The sequence below is a fragment of the Orcinus orca genome, chromosome 2 (assembly GCF_937001465.1).
Source record: "Orcinus orca chromosome 2, mOrcOrc1.1, whole genome shotgun sequence".
NCBI lineage: Eukaryota > Metazoa > Chordata > Mammalia > Artiodactyla > Delphinidae > Orcinus > Orcinus orca.
In genome coordinates this window covers 113,311,768-113,328,427 of record NC_064560.1, presented here as the reverse complement: position 1 = coordinate 113,328,427, position 16,660 = coordinate 113,311,768, and the positions used below count along the sequence as shown (strand labels likewise).

General features: G+C 39.1%; 1 protein-coding gene across 1 annotated transcript in view; it reads left to right on the top strand.

Annotated features, from left to right (window-relative positions):
* Positions 1-16,660, top strand: part of SLC28A2 (solute carrier family 28 member 2) — a 221,766-nt gene that overhangs the window by 168,092 nt on the left and 37,014 nt on the right. The gene's annotated exons all lie outside the window — the stretch shown is intronic.

Here is a 16,660-nt window from a genome sequence, read left to right as displayed (position 1 = left end):
TTCTTTGTGGATTTGCCAACCTGGGCCCTGGTAGGGATCATGTGAGAAAACTTGAGTGAGCACAATAGGAACTCCCCACTTCCTTTTCCTCCTATTAAACCTCTGGAATATTACAGACAATTTTAGAAATGGGTATATTTCATTAGGGCCAAAGTGAAGGCCCTGGTGGAAGATTTGTTTCTATACAATGTAAAGCATGAATACTGGATTTATTAAAATGACCAGGAACCAGGAGAGTAGAAATGGTGTCAATCCCCTATGCCTTTGCTAAGTAGATGAACACAAGATTAGTAATGGAAGGCATAATAAAAGCATGTTTCTTAAGAATGCGTGTTGTTCTTCGCTGAAATTCAAAGAAGAGGAATAAGGGAGGAAGAGTCAAGAGTTAGATGTTTAGAAGGAATATTTTAAAGCAACGGTTTGGACTTTTGCTCTCACATGATAGGTTTTGGCTTAGATTTGCAAAGCTAGCGTTCCAGAAGTTGTTTTATTTCTACTTAGGTATTAATTAAGCTACCACTAGGTGCCATTCTCACAGACAGTGGTTAAGAGGGTCAAAGACTGATGTGCTTTTGATTTTTTAAAAGAAATAGTACTCTCATACAGGACCTAGACATAAATAATTCCTAGAATTCTCCTTAAGTGTAAAGCATTACACACAATTGGAAGCAGTTTCAAAAAATACCTAGGTATAATTAATTTTATCCCATACTAATTTCGATGTTATCGATTATTGCTTATCCTAGTGTTATCTTGCTTCCTTTTATCTAAGCCTTGAGAAGAACAGAATTTTCAAGTTCACCCTGAACTCTTCTTGAATTTGGTCTTCCAAGGGCCCTAGTCACCGTTCTGGGACCTTCAGCAGCTTTGTCAACTACCAAAACCTCTTACTTCTTCCGCTGAGGCTTTAACTTAAGCTTTAGGCTGGTGTCTGCTAGTCTTGAACAAGCTTAGGTGACTTTGCCCAGTGCACCGCATCCCTGAGTACTCAGAGCTGTTTCCTTCCTCAGCTGAAGGAGAACTAGAGGGAGAACACGCCTTCTTGACTACCTCTGTGATGGTTAACTCTGTGTGTCAACCTGGCCCAGTTGTTTGGTCAAACACCGGTCTAGATGTTGCTGTGAAGGTATTTTTAGATATGATTAACATTAAATCAGTAGACTTTGAATAAAGCAGTTTACCTTCCATGATGTAAGTAAGCCTCATCTAATCAGTTGAAGGTCTTAAAATCGAAGACTGAGGTTTCCCAAAGGAGAAGGAATTCTCCTCAAGACTGCAATAGAGAAACTCTGCCTGCCTGCCCTAAAGACTGCAGACTCTCTAGCCTCTAAAATTCCATGAGCCAATCCTTAAAATTAGTCTCTCTTCTCTCTCTGTCCCTCTCTCTCTCTATCCTATTGGTTTTGTATCTCTGGAGAACCCTGACTAATACAACCTTTCTAATAAGAAAGTTATTTCTAGTGAAATAAGTCAGACAGAGAAAGACAAATGCCATATAGTATTACATATTTGGAATCTAAAAAAAATGAACTCGTAGAAACAGAACAGATTGGTGGTTGCCAGAGGTGGCGGATGGAGGGGATGGGTGAAGGGGGTCAAAAGGTACAAACTTCCAGTTATAAGAAATAAGTTCTGGGGCTTCCCTGGTGGCGCAGTGCCGATGCAGGGGACACGGGTTCGTGCCCTGGTCCGGGAAGATCCCACATGCCGCGGAGCAGCTGGGCCCGTGAGCCATGGCCGCTGAGCCTGCGCGTCCGGAGCCTGTGCTCCGCAACGGGAGAGGCCACAACAGTGAGAGGCCCGCGTACCGCAAAAAAAAAAAAAAAAAAGTTCTGGGGATGCAATGTACAGCATGATAACTATAGTTAACAATACTATATTGTATATTTGAAAGTTGTGAAGAGAGTAGATCTTAAAATTCTAATCACAAGAAAAAACATATGACTATATGAGATGATGGATGTTAACTAGACTATTGTAATCATTTTGCAATGTTTACATAAATCAAGTTATTAGGTTGTACACCTTAAATTAATACCATGTTATACATCAGTTACACCTCAGTAAAACTTGGGGAAAAAAGAAAGTTATTCCTCTATCTTTGCTTTTAGCATTTTTTTCTTTGAAACCATAATTGAGCTTCTAATCTGCATCAGTCACTTGCACTTATTTACGGGCATTTCTTCATGGGTTCATGGGTTTCCTTAGTAATAGCTCTAACAGGTTTCTATTGTGCACCTTCTTTTTTTTTTAAAGAACCTTATCATTCATGTATCTTTTCTAGAAAAGAACATTTCAAAATTACATTTAACAGAAAGTAAAGTTAAAACATAAATACTAAGTGATTTCATCATACTCCTTTGTCACAACTTTTTCAGATGTAGCTCTTAAAAATATTTTAAGTCTTTGAGGATATCTATCAGATAATGTCCCATTTCTTTTTTATCAGAATCACTTATGTATGTTGGATTGTGGGTAGGGAAGAAGAAATGTATTTAAATGAATTTAAGGCACTAAAGACTGCAAGGTTGATAGTAAAAATGATGACAGAATACAAATGCCAATTTGCAAAGGAGAAGGCAGAGCTGTTAGTAGTGATAAACTAAGGATCCTATCAGAATTCCTCCTAATAAACTGGTAGCATACAGAACACTTGGCTACCTGAAGTTCCTTTCTCCTCATCTCCCCTGTTGCCTAAAGCCTCAGTGATGTCCCACCAGAAGAGCAATTTTCCAAGACTGCATGAGTGCCTTCTTCACTGGGGCTTGTGTATCTTTACCTGCTTGTGTGGCAAGTAGGTGCTTCTTTGGGTCTTGGAGATACAAACACATAGAAATATGATTTAGTCCTTAAAGAATAAAGGAACCCACCCAGTTCCCAGGGGGGAGGATAAAGTTCAGAGCAATCAGCAACATTTTTTTTGACCCATCAAATGCAAAGCACCTCACTCAGGCTCTTGGGAGTGGTACAAAAAAAAGTAGAAAACAGATCTCTTATCTTCAAAGAAATTACAGATGGGCTGATTTTCAAAAAAGCAGAAGACATACTTTACTGTTTAAAAACTCCCAGAGGGATTTAAATTCTACATTCTACCCATGGGAGCATTTTTCCCCACTACTTGGGAATCCTCTCTGTATTGATATGTCCCCAAAGGAGGTGAGGCCAGCTCTGTTTCTCCAATACAAGTGCCCAGCAGCAACTATGGCACCTACGTGCTCTGCAAAGAACTTTTCCAGCAGTTGGTGTCTCCAGGGCCACAGAGCTCCCCTTTGGTACTTAGTGGGAAAGTTGACCACTTGAAAGTAGAGAATAAAAGAAATGTGTGTGAAAATATGTGGCGTATATAAGTGGTGTGTATAAAGGGAACGTGATGTCCAACCTTGTGTTTTTCCTTCCTTCCTGGAACCAGTTTGAACAATTGTTACCCAGTTAGTAGAAGTTGCAGGTCTGAACAGAAGTTTCCTGGTCTCTCCAAAGGGTGATTATAGCTGATGGTTGGAAGCTTGGCATTTCTAGAGAGAAAGAGGTGGCAGTAGCCCTTTTGCAACTTTTAGGCAGTGGTAAGAATTCTAGCCCTTCGTCTTTAAGCATTATGTTGAGCAGACTTCAGCGTTTTCTTTCAGCATTTTATTCAAGAGAAAGAGTGGAGTGAAGGACAATGAGTCCAAAGTTTATAGCCTGAGCCACTGGAAGGTTGGAATTACTTTAACTAAATAAGCAGAGGCAGACTCAGGGAGAAGCAGGTTTGGGGGGAAAGATCAGGAGTTCAGTTTGGGACATACGAAAATTGAGACGCCTGTTAGACATACAAGTAGAAATGTGGAGCAGGCAGCTGAATATATGCGTGTGGACAGGTCAGGGCTGGAAATGTGCATTTGGATGTCATCTACGTGCATGAGACTGAATGAGATTCCCCAGGAGAAATTGTAGTCTAAGACAAAGAGCCAAAACGGAGCCCTGGAGCAGTCCTGCGTTTCAAGTCAGAGAGACAGGAGGAACCAGGGAGACCAAGTAGCAGCCATTGAGGAGAGAGGAGAGCCAGGAGAGAGGGGTGTCCTGAAAACCAGAGGCAGAAAATGTTACAAGGAAGAAAAATAAAGTGATCAATTGTCGGGGACGCTGCTGATGGGTCAAGTAAGGATAAAGAAGATGTGCCTTAGATTTTACAACGTGGGAGACATTAATAGCCCTAACAAGGGCAACTTATGTGAAGAGGTCGGGGTAGAGGCCTGAGTGAGTGGGCTCAGAAGAGAAGGGGAGAGGAATTGCAGACAAGGGGGGTAGATGATTTTGAGGAGTTTTTCTGTGGCAGGAACAGAAATAGAGCAGTAAGCTAGATGGGGGAATGAGGTCAGGAGTGGTTGTTTGTTTGTTTGTTTTTTACGTGGAAGAAATAGTACTATATTTGTATACTAGCGGAAATGTCTAGTAGAGAGAAAAAAAATATGGATGCATTATAGAGGGGAGAATTGCTAAAGCAATTCTCAGAACGCTGAACACATTCTAGCCTTGTGCCAGGAGTTTGTTCCCACCCTGTGCACAATAAGCGCCAGCGGTTCTGGTTAAGGAAATAGTTTCTGTAGGGACAGAGTGGAAAGACTTGTGGCGCTCACTTGGAAGCCACAATCCCTGCATCCTGGAGCCCAAGGACAGGATGGGATGAAAATGCTGACCTCGATGTCTCAGCTTTGACCAGACGATACATTTTTTTCTGGGCATTCCCACAAATACCACCCAAGCATCCTTTCTGTGCAATGTAGGTTATAATAAAAACCTTCCTAAAACAGATTTGACCATTTGTGATCATTTGAAGGGACAAAATCAAATTTTCCCCTTTTACCTTAGAGATAATTGTTCCCATAGAAAATTTAGGCTGTCTACAGAATTATACAGGAAATTTTACTTAGTTTTTTAAAAGGTTTCAGGCATTATCTTTAATGTCTATGCAAATAATAAATTTCAATTTAGGAATTGATTTGTGGTAAGCCCATGGTTTCTTAAATCAACTCATTTTCCCCCCATTTCACCGATTCTCTATTAGGCAATGCTTTCTTAGCCTACTTTGAATATACTAGAGTATTAGAAAATAATAAAACTACTGTTTATGTAAAAATATTTTGTTAGCCTGATTTTTAAATAACTGAGAAGAATTTCTCCCCACAGGTGTGGTTTAGAGAAGTTTTAAATAATTGATACCTTCCTAAGCTTTCCTTTAAAAAAGAAAACCAGTTCAATCAGGACTTTACAGTATTTTCCACCAGTTACCCCTCCTAGCAGCGGAGAACAAATCATACTCTGGAGAGTAGGGGGGTATGGCCAAAGTAGCCAATAAAATCATTAAGTTTCTTTGAAGTCTCTTTTTGAAATATTAAAATCCATACAAATATTTCATTTTATACTATAATAACACCATATTTTAAAATATATTAAAATGTTTTAAATTATCATTCAGGGAAAAAGAAATGTTCCGCTTGTATCATTGGTTCAATGAAGAGGCTGCTTTTCTTGGATTCTGTCCACGTCAGAAAACTGGGCTGCACCGAAGGCAGCTGACACCAATACCAGATTCATCATCTCGACAACTTCTCTTCTCTATTTTGGAGTCCCAGTGTCTCTAGAACCCACACCCACAAAAAAACGGCAAACAGTTTTTCACTGCTTTATGGGCTATAAAAGGGTAAATGCTGAAAAAATATGTGTAGGATGCTGCTGGAGAGAGAGTGATGGTGCAGTATTTTCAGGTTCCTGTGATAAACAATTCTGAGAGTTGCGACATCCTGCTCACAGGCCAAGTAATCAGTGTCATGTGATCTGCTCTCTGACCCAGTCAGCCTTTTTTACTATTTCCACAGGATTCTTGTCAAAACACTTTTATGTTGAAGAAAGACGAGTAATGATGTTTTCCGTTTCACTAAAGCCAAAACTTTCACTATGCTTAAATGAACCGAGAATCTCAATGATATAGTCCTTACGATTTCCATCTAACTCTCAATCTTTATTATAACAATTTTATTGATGTTCACAAAAAAAAACATTAACAGTTTTGCTTTGCAGTTGTTATCTGAAATTATTTAGACTTCAAACAAATAAACCAAAAGCTATTAAATAAGAAAATTGAGTGAGACATTCTTTATCACCACGATGAACAAGTTAGTCAGATTATCCAGGGTTTTGTCTTTGGTCATCACCTCTCTTTTCTTGCCTAATGAAAAGCAAGTCGACCTTGAGTTTGAAACCTTACTCCAGTGTACTTCCCCCATCCCATATTATTTTGAACCAAATCCTAAATATCATATGATTTTATCCAGAAATATTTCAATATACCAAGACATTTGATTGAGGGCAATTATATCAGGAAATGGAGCTGATTTGCAGGAGCCAATGGTTTTGTGTATAATCCAAGTGGTAACAGTGATTTACGAGGTGAGAAACTTACAAGGTAGATAAATATCTATTGTACAATAGATATCTCAGCCTTCTTGGACTCACTGAGAAGTCACATGTTCAAGTTTGTCTACTCTGGTCAAAGTATAAATGTGGGCCACAGATACCCACAAAATTTGTTCTTGCCTCGTGTAGCGTCTTGCATTCACTTAAGGAGACTCCAGAGCTAATATCAATGGGTTCCTCGATTACACCAAAAAATGCCAGAGTTTTCAATCACTCTCTACACATAAAAAATTTTCTACTCTACAGTATGCATTCAAGAAAAACACAAGTTTGACTGACATGGAAAAGCAGAATTTTGCTAATTTTACTTGTACATGTGTCACAAAACCCTTTTAAGGGGCAAACATTTTAAACAGTTTTTCTCCAAATCCTGGCATAAAACTGACACTCTCTGAAAATGTACCATAGTTATCCTAGAGCTTTGAGAACTGCAGTTAGACTCTTGCAAGAATAAATATACCCCTGCTTGAGAAGAGAACGAATCTGAAACCTTTGTGGTATGTGTGAAAGCTGGCTAGAGAAGGAAAGATGAAAAATGCTCTAGGGCATGATGTGTGTTAAGACTTCAAGTTGATCGCTCTCCGTGTTAGCAGATACAGTATCAGTAATACCTGCTGACACATCAAGAGCCAAGGAAAACCACTCGAAATCATTTGCCTTCTTGTTTAATTGATTATCGATGTTGCTCCCAATGTCCTCAACTCTTGGATCAACGCTTCACACCAAATGGCTAATAGTTTTAAGCAAGTTTGTTTATTCTGGACAGATTCCTTCAGCTGCTGCAATCCAACATGATCTAGTCAACTTACCAGCAGTAAATGGCTTTCCTTGCTTGGCTAGCAAATGAGCCAGTAGGAAACTGGCTTTTGTTGCAGCCTTATTTTCATTTTTTACTTTTGTGAAGAAATTTTTCTGTGATGAGATATTCCATTTAAGAGTTTCCAATTTTTCTGACTGTTCCTCTCCTGTGAGTTGGGAATATTGTGATCAGGCTTAGTTTGGTAATGTCAGCACAGCCTTAATGTCATCGTATAATAAACACAATGCTTTGGCATCTAATTTGATCAAAATAACCCACATTCCACTGTGCCTTAGAGGCATGACATTTGAAGTCCACTTTTCTTGTTTTGACATGATGGGTATGCACTGGCAGTGAAAAAAATGAAATGTCACGGATAGAGTGATACATAAGGCTCTTGAAACACTGTCAAGTTCTAACTGTGTCAGTGGGATCTGTCAAGTTCTAAGTGTGTCAGTGTGATTCATAGCCCGTGAGCAGCAGCGTGAAGCAGTGATAGCACCACATAAGTAAGGCCTCTGTCCCAACTTACTCAACTCTGCCACTGTAGCACCAAAGCAACCATAGACAATACAGAAGTGAATACACGTGTCTGTGTCCCATAAGCATTATTTATGGACACTGAAATGAGAATTTCATGTAATCTTTCACATGTTGTGAAATCTTCTTCTTCTTTTGACTTTTTTCAACTATTGAAGAATACAAAGGCCATTTTTAGCTCCAAGGATGTTGAAAACATTTGCTGAATCCTGCTCTAGAGGATGAGCCAAGGGAAGAGGTTTTTAAGAGAAAGTCTGGAAAATGGCACTGGCACTCTCACTTCTGTGTTGAACTCAGAGGAGGCAGTTTCTGACAATGTCGTGGGGCAAACTTCAGGTATAAGTTTCTTACCATAAGGATGGTAAGAAAATGATTATGGGAAATACAAGCAATCCTTTCATGAAATTTACCTCTACATGGAGGGAAGGAAATGAGAGGTAGCTGGGGGATGATGTGATTTAAGAGAAAATTGTTGTTAAAATAGGAGAGATTTGGACATGAGCACTTAACCTGTATTTTCTCTTCCTTTTTTAATAAGAAAAATAATACCTATCTTGAAGTTTTTTAGAAAAGTCAAATGAGATAAAGCATGTTTTGTACTCAGGATGATGCCTAGCTTATGGTAGATTCTCAGTAACTCATATATTAATATTCATATATGTTCATTATATTTTTTGGTAAAAAAACCCAACAGAGTCCAGATTACTTTGCTATTAGGTTCCTGAACTATCTTATTTAAAATCAAGACTGTACTCTTATTGAGGTGTTTTGAAAATGGTTAAATAAATTGGAGGTTGACCAGTTAGTCAAGACTTTGTAACTTCAATAATTTTGATTTTGTAACTTCCTCAGTTTTCCTTCTTCTAGACTGAGTTCAATCAGTTTAGTCTATCTTCACGTGAGAGCCACGTTGCCCTTCAGATCCTTTTCATCGTCTTTTTCAAGCCATAATACAGTCATACCAACTATTATACAAATGAATCACACAAATCATACACTGATTTGGTATATTAGTAGGGTTATTTTTATTCTTACTAGTTTTTTTGGGGGGAGGAATGTAAATTTTTTTAAATTTAATTTTATTTTTTTATACAGCAGGTACTTATTAGTCATCAATTTTACACACATCAGTGTATACATGTCAATCCCAATCACCCAATTCATCACACCGCCACCTCCACCCCCACCCCCCGCCGCTTTCCCCCCTTGGTGTCCATACGTTTGTTCTCTACATCTGTGTCTCAATTTCTGCCCTGCAAACCGGTTCATCTGTACCATTTTTCTAGGTTCCAAATATATGTGTTAATATACGATATTTGTTCTTCTCTTTCTGACTTACTTCACTCTATATGACAGTCTCTAGATCCATCCATGTCTATACAAATGAACCAATTTCGTTCCTTTTTATGGCTGAGTAATATTCCATTGTATATATGTACCATATCTTCTTTATCCATTCGTCTGTCAGTGGGCATTTAGGTTGCTTCCATGACCTGGCAATTGTAAGTAGTGCTGCAATGAACATTGGGGTGCATGGGTCTTTTTTTTTTTTTTTTTTTTTTTTTGCGGTACACGGGCCTCTCACTGCTGTGGCCTCTCCCGTTGCAGAGCACAGGCTCCGGACGCGCAGGCTCAGCGGCCATGGCTCATGGGCCCAGCCGCTCCACGGCATCTGGGATCTTCCCGGACCAGGGCACGAACCTGTGTCCCCTGCATCGGCAGGCAGACTCTCAACCACTGCGCCACCAGGGAAGCCCACATGGGTCTTTTTGAATTATGGTTTTCTCTGGGTATATGCCCAGTAGTGGGATTGCTGGATCATATGGTAATTCTATTTTTAGTTTTTTAAGGAACCTCCATACTGTTCTCCATAGTGGCTGTATCATTTTACATTCCCACCAACAGTGCAAGAGGGTTCCCTTTTCTCCACACCCTCTCCAGCATTTGTTGTTTGTAGATTTTCTGATGATGCCCATTCTAACTGGTGTGAGGTGATACCTCATTGTAGTTTTGATTTGCATTTCTCTAATAGTTAGTGATGTTGAGCAGCTTTTCATGTGCTTCCTGGCCATCTGTATATCTTCTTTGGAGAAATGTCTATTTAGGTCTTCTGCCCATTTTTGGATTGGGTTGTTTGTTTCTTTAATATTGAGCTGCATGAGCTATTTATAAATTTTGGAGATTAATCTTTTGTCCATTGATTCGTTTGCAAATATTTTCTCCCATTCTGAGTGTTGTCTTTTCATCTTGTTTATGGTTTCCTTTTCTGTACAAAAGCTTAGACATTTCATTTCATTAGGTCCCATTTGTTTATTTTTGTTTTTATTTCCATTACTTTAGGAGGTGGGTCAAAAAAGATGTTGCTGTGATTTATGTCAAAGAATGTTCTTCCTCTGTTTACCTCTAAGAGTTTTAGAGTGTCTGGTCTTACATTTAGGTCTCTAATCCATTTTGAGTTTACTTTTGTGTATGGCGTTAGGGAATGTTCTAATTTCATTCTTTTACATGTAGCTGTCCAGTTTTCCCAGCACCACTTATTGAAGAGACTGTCTTTTCTCCATTGTATATCCTTGCCTCCTTTGTCATAGATTAGTTGATCATAGGTGCATGGGTTTATCTCCAGGCTTTCTATCTTGTTCCATTGATCTATGTTTCTGTTTTTGTGCCAGTACCATATTGTCTTGATTACTGTAGCTTTGTGGTATAGTCTGAAGTCAGGGAGTCTGATTCCTGCAGCTCCGTTTTTTTCCCTCAAGACTGCTTTGGCTATTCGGGATCCTTTGTGTCTCCATACAAATTTTAAGATTTTTTGTTCTAGTTCTGTAAAAAATGCCGTTGGTAATTTGATAGGGATTGCATTGAATCTGTAGATTGCTTTGGGTAGTAGAGTCGTTTTCACAATATTGATTTTTCCAATCCAAGAACATGGCATATCTCTCCATCTGTTGGTATCATCTTTAATTTCTTTCATCAGTGTCTTATAGTTTTCTGCATACAGGTCTTTTGTCTCCCTAGGTAGGTTTATTCCTAGGTACTTGAGTCTTTTTGTTGCAATGGTAAATGGGAGTGTTTCCTTCATTTCTCTTTCAGATTTTTCATCATTAGTGTATAGGAATTCAAGAGATTTCGGTGCATTAATTTTGTATCCTGCAACTTTACCAAATTCATTGATTAGCTCTAGTAGTTTTCTGGTGGCATCCTTAGGATTCTCTATGTATAGTATCATGTCATCTGCAAACAGTGACACTTTTACTTCTGCTTTTCCAGTTTGTATTCCTTTTATTTCTTTTTCTTCTCTGATTGCCATGGCTAGGACTTCCAAAACTATGTTGAATAATAGTGGTGAGAGTGGACATCCTTGTCTTGTTCCTGATCTTAGAGGAAATGCTTTCAGTTTTTCACCATTGAGAATGATGTTTGCTGTGGGTTTGTCGTATATGACCTTTATTATGTTGAGGTAGGTTCCCTCCATCCCACTTTCTGGAGAGTTTTTATCATGAATGGGTGTTGAATTTTGTCAGAAGCTTTTTCTGCATGTATTGAGATGATCATATGGTTTTTATTCTTCAATTTGTTAGTATGGTTTATCACATTGATTGATTTACATATATTGAAGAATCCTTGCATCCCTGGGATAAATCCCACTTGATCATGGTGTATGATCCTTTTAATGTGTTGTTGGATTCTGTTTGCTAGTATTTTGTTGAGGATTTTTGCATCTATATTCATCAGTGATATTGGTGTGTAATTTTCTTTCTTTATAGTATCTTTGTTTGCTTTTGGTATCAGGGTGATGGTGGCCTCATAGAATGAGTTTGGGAGTGTTCCTTCCTCTGCAATTTTTTGGAAGAGTTTGAGAAGGATGGGTGTTAGCTCTTCTCTAAATGTTTGATAGAATTCACCTGTGAAGCCATCTGGTCCTGGACTTTTGTTTGTAGGAAGATTTTTTTTTTTTTTTGCCGTACGCGGGCCTCTCACTGTTGTGGCCTCTCCCGTTGTGGAGCACAGGCTCTGGACGCGCAGGCTCAGTGGACATGGCTCACGGGCCCAGCCGCTCCGCAGCATGTGGGATCTTCCCAGACCGGGGCACGAACCTGCATCCTCTGCATCGGCAGGCAGACTCTCAACCACTGCGCCACCAGGGAAGCCCTGTTGGAAGATTTTTAATCACAGTTTCCATTTCATTACTTTTGATTGGTCTGTTCATATTTTCTATTTCTTCCTGATTCAGTCTTGGAAGATTATACCTTTCTAAGAATTTGTCCATTTCTTCCAGGTTGTCCATTTTGTTGGCATAGAGTTGCTTGTAGTAGTCTCTTAGGTGCTTTGTATTTCTGCGGTGTCTGTTGTAACTTCTCTTTCATTTCTAATTTTATTGATTTGAGTCCTCTGCCTCTTTTTCTTGATGAGTCTGGCTAATGGTTTATCAATTTTGTTTATCTTCTCAAAGAACCCTTACTAGTTTCTTTTTAATGTAACTATTTTTTTTCTTTCTGTAAGTAGTACATGGAGTTACCATATGACTGAGCAATTCCAGTTTCACTCTGGTATTGCTGGGTCCACATGAAAACTTGCACACAAGTGTTCACAGCAGCACTATTCATAATTGCCCCCAAATGGATATAACATAAATATTCACCGACTGATGGACATATAAAATGTGGAATATCCATATAATGGAATTTTTTCAGCCATAAAAAAAGAATAAAGTGCTGATATGAGCTACGAAGTGGATAAGACTTGAAAACATTTTGCTAAGTGAAAAAATCCCATCACAAAAGACCACATTTTGTATGATTCCATTTATTAAATTTGCAGAACAGATAAATCTATAGAGACAGAAAGTAGATTAGTAATAGCCTAGGGCTTAGAAGAGAAATGGAGAATGACTGCTAATGGGTATGGGGCTTCTTAGTGGGAGGATACTTTATAGTCTGTTGTCTGATAATCTGATATCTGGAGTCTGTGGATATATTTCTGTTGAATGTTTTGCTGAAAGGGTCTTTACTCTTCATGTGTCTGTCTGTCTTTGGTTGTGTATGGGACTTTGTATATGAAATCTTATTTTTAGAAACAATCTGAAGCCTAGACAGATGTTACATTCCCTCAGAAAAGAATTTTTATTACTTTTTTCAGTCATCTGGGAGTGCCAGCCATCAAGTATCATTTTAATCCAATTCCAAGCTAGAGATTTTCTGGGCTACTCAAATGATGTGAAGCTGAGCTGCAGACGGTGCAAGGGCTGGTTCACTTCCATTTCACCTTAATTCCTGGTGTGCAACCAGGTTGTCCGATTTGGGGGAAATTCCCTCAATTTCTTCCTTTATCATGCTATTTAGAATTAACTGTCTAAAGACTAACACATGATTAGGGACTGAATTGGATTAAAAATAAACATTTATCTTCACTTTCCCCTGAAACTGCCCTAAAATGATAGTAATGGAATAACAAGGTAAAAACCCACAAGGACTAAGAGAAAAGGGAGAACAGTAGATGAGAGCTGCCTGTACATTTTTGGAAGACAGGACAGCTGATAGAGGAGTGATACCTAATCCAGACAGCAGGGTACAGGAAGCAGAGACCAATGTGAGCCAGTTCACCACAGAATCCCACAGAAAATGTGCTGTTCCCATTATCAGTCGACAGGGGGAGGCAACCACAACTTGCATTGATGTGTTATGGTCTGTAATACACAATTACTGTATCACATCAAAGATATTTGAACTTGCCCATGTACTGTCACAGTCTGGTCAGGTGGGCCCTAGATCTAATAAAACTGGACAATGTTCAAATATGCTATATTGGTGATATGGTTATCTCAGAATCTGAGGATCAAGCTAAAAGAGACCTTATGAAGGTCATAAATCATATAACTAATTGGGGATAATTGATTAACTCCAAAAAAATCCAGGGCTGTACACAGACTATGAAATTTGGAGGGACTGCATACTGTAGACAATGAGCAATAAATTATTTCTTCCCATCTCTCAGGCTGTAGGGACTCAACACCTAGTGGGCCTGTTTGGCTTTTGGAAAAATTGTATCCCTCACTTAGGGATACCATTAGTTTCAGTTCGTAAGATTACCCAGAAAAAGGCTATATTTGACTGAGGAGCTGAATAGCAACAAGGCTTCTTAGAACCGCAGAGGGCTGTAGCCCAAATTATCCCATTAGGACCTTATGATCCTTATGATGAAATAATATTAGAAGTGTTGGCTGCCTGCACTCATGCCCACTGGAGTGTCTGGCCAAAGGCAATATTTACTGCTCAATGGTGACCTGGACTTTTGAACTAGAAAAGTACCAAATGCTACTCTCTAGTATATTCCTTTTGAAGACAGTTACAGGCTTGTTACTGAGCATTTATGGAACAGCTCCAATAATAGAAGGATATAAGATTATATTAAGACCTGAAATACCAGCATGTCATGGGTGATGTTAGAAAAGCATTCCAACAGGAAGGACAATGCCCAAACAAGTTCCATCCTAAAATGGATTTGTACACAATGGGAGCATATTCCTGAGAGTTTCCATAGGAGGAACTCACTGTAGTCACAAGCAAGTAGCCTCTTTTCCCCTAGGACTGACTATAGAGCCTCCTGAAGAGGATTGGCCAGCTGTTATTTGGCCCTACTGAGCCTCGAACTCTTAATAAAAATTGCCCTATTTGCCAACAGGAAAGGCAGGATTTTCGGTTCCTCTGGGGAAGTATTCCCAGGGGAAAAGGTCCATCATACAGCTGGCAAATAGATTACATTGTCCCTTTACCTATTGTTTGACAACTTAAATATGGGCCTTAAGGGTTTGGTTTCACATACCAATGGCTAAAGTCAGTGTTGCAAATTCTGTCAAAGGACTGCAACAACCACATACACACATGCAGACACACACACGCACACACACACACATATATATCACCTTCCTGTTTGGCCCTCCTAGTTACATTTCATCAGATAAGATCAAGACACTTCACTGCCTATATATACAGTGAAACGGTAGGCAAAGAAACATATTCAGTAGGCTTAGAATATTACTTGTCACTCTCAAAGTAATGGGTTAATAGAAAATGGGGATAAACAAAACATATGCTTTTTAAACTGAGGGAAAACAAGTGATTGAAGGGCCGTTCCACAAAATTATAGGACTATGTCTTATAACTTGACCTGAGGAGGATTAAAGGTAGAATTACATTATATAATTGGGTAAAACTGATATTGTAGAAGCTAATAAAACGTGATAATACTGATATGGACAATCAAATGTGAATATTGGGAGACTGAACTAAACCCCTTTAGGATATTATCCCTGTGGAGGAGAACCTGCATGAAGAAAATTTTGACCTGAGCAATGGTAGGTCGACTACAGTCCCTGAATCCCTCAGCAGATACATACCATAAACACAATGGCTGTAGAAGAAGTAGACAAACAAATTGTAAAGTTAGTTCAGAAGTATGAGAAAGTTTATGCTGGAATTTTCAGCTATTTGTTTAAATCCATACCAGCTGCCCATGGATTGTTACAAATGCATGGAATTTTCATGTACATTTTGATTGTCTACTTGATTATATATCGTCAAGCAAGTAATGGCTCTCAAACTAAGAGTGACTATTTTGTCCTAAAATGGTCTTGACCATGGATGAGGGGTTAATCCGTGCTGTGAGGGTTAATTCCTGCAGACCTGAAATTGGCCCGAACTCTTTTACTAAAATAAGAAATGTACCCACCTGACACTGACCTCTGGTCCAGGCATAACACCTACTGATTATTAGTGCTGCTTTGTAACCATGGGTGGGAGGAGTTTCAAGGCAAGCTTTTGACATTGTTTATTGATAACAGTGAAATTGACTTGCACCTGGTCTGAGACACCCAGAGGGTTCTGTCATTGGAACTGGTTACATAGCAAGTATATGCCCACGTGACCAACAGGGGATGAGAAACCCTGCTTGAGACTCTACGTTGGGCTCCTTGGTTCTGAGATGGTCCGTGCTCATATTGGTGATTCCAGATCTGAGAAAGTGTGTCTAGACAGCCCTTACAGAGGGCTAACAAATGCAGGTCAGGCTTGGCTGCCCTGGACTCTTTGCTGTGAGATGGCCTTTGGCTGTGATGCATGTCGTTACTTTAATACTATTGCTATATTGTGTCCTTTTCCTGTAATAAACTATATAGATTTATAAGCACTGTCATTTTAAGTCCTATGAGACTTTAGCAGTCAAACCTCGTTTCACTGTTACTGTTGGTGCACTGTGATGGGAATCTAAATGTTTTTCATATTCCTCTAATTTCTTAAAAAAAAAGATCCTCTACATCCAAAAAGTTGACCAAAAAAATCTGAGGTACTGTATTTTTACATTCTTCTGAACTATTGGGTGGTATTCCTATGTAGTTTCAAGTTAACACACTAGAGTGGTCAGATCCATGAACTTTATTTTTAAAAGGCTATTCCTGAAAGAAATACCTTGCTTTTTTACAAGGAACTAGACCTGCCCTGGCAATATTAGATATTTTTATTTAAATTTAGTTCATTTTTTATGACAGTAGGTTCATCCTAATATGCACAGCTGTTTCCTTAGACATCGAGTTACAAAAGGCTTGGTGGTCCCTAGGAAGAATGGCAATCTGCAGTTGTTGGCAAGTGATCTGGAAACCGTGACTCTAAAGCGGCAAATGGTGGGCCTTCTGCCTGCTACAGATACCATAGAAGCCCCCAGGTTGCAGGACTGGTGCATGACGAAAAGAAACCTGATAGCAATTGTGTGGTGGACACCAGGCTGCTTCTGTTTTCCTCTACAACTTTGACAAGAGGGGACACCACAAGGAGTGCCAAGGATCTAAAAATAGAGACTTTATTAAATCATTCAGTTGAGCTA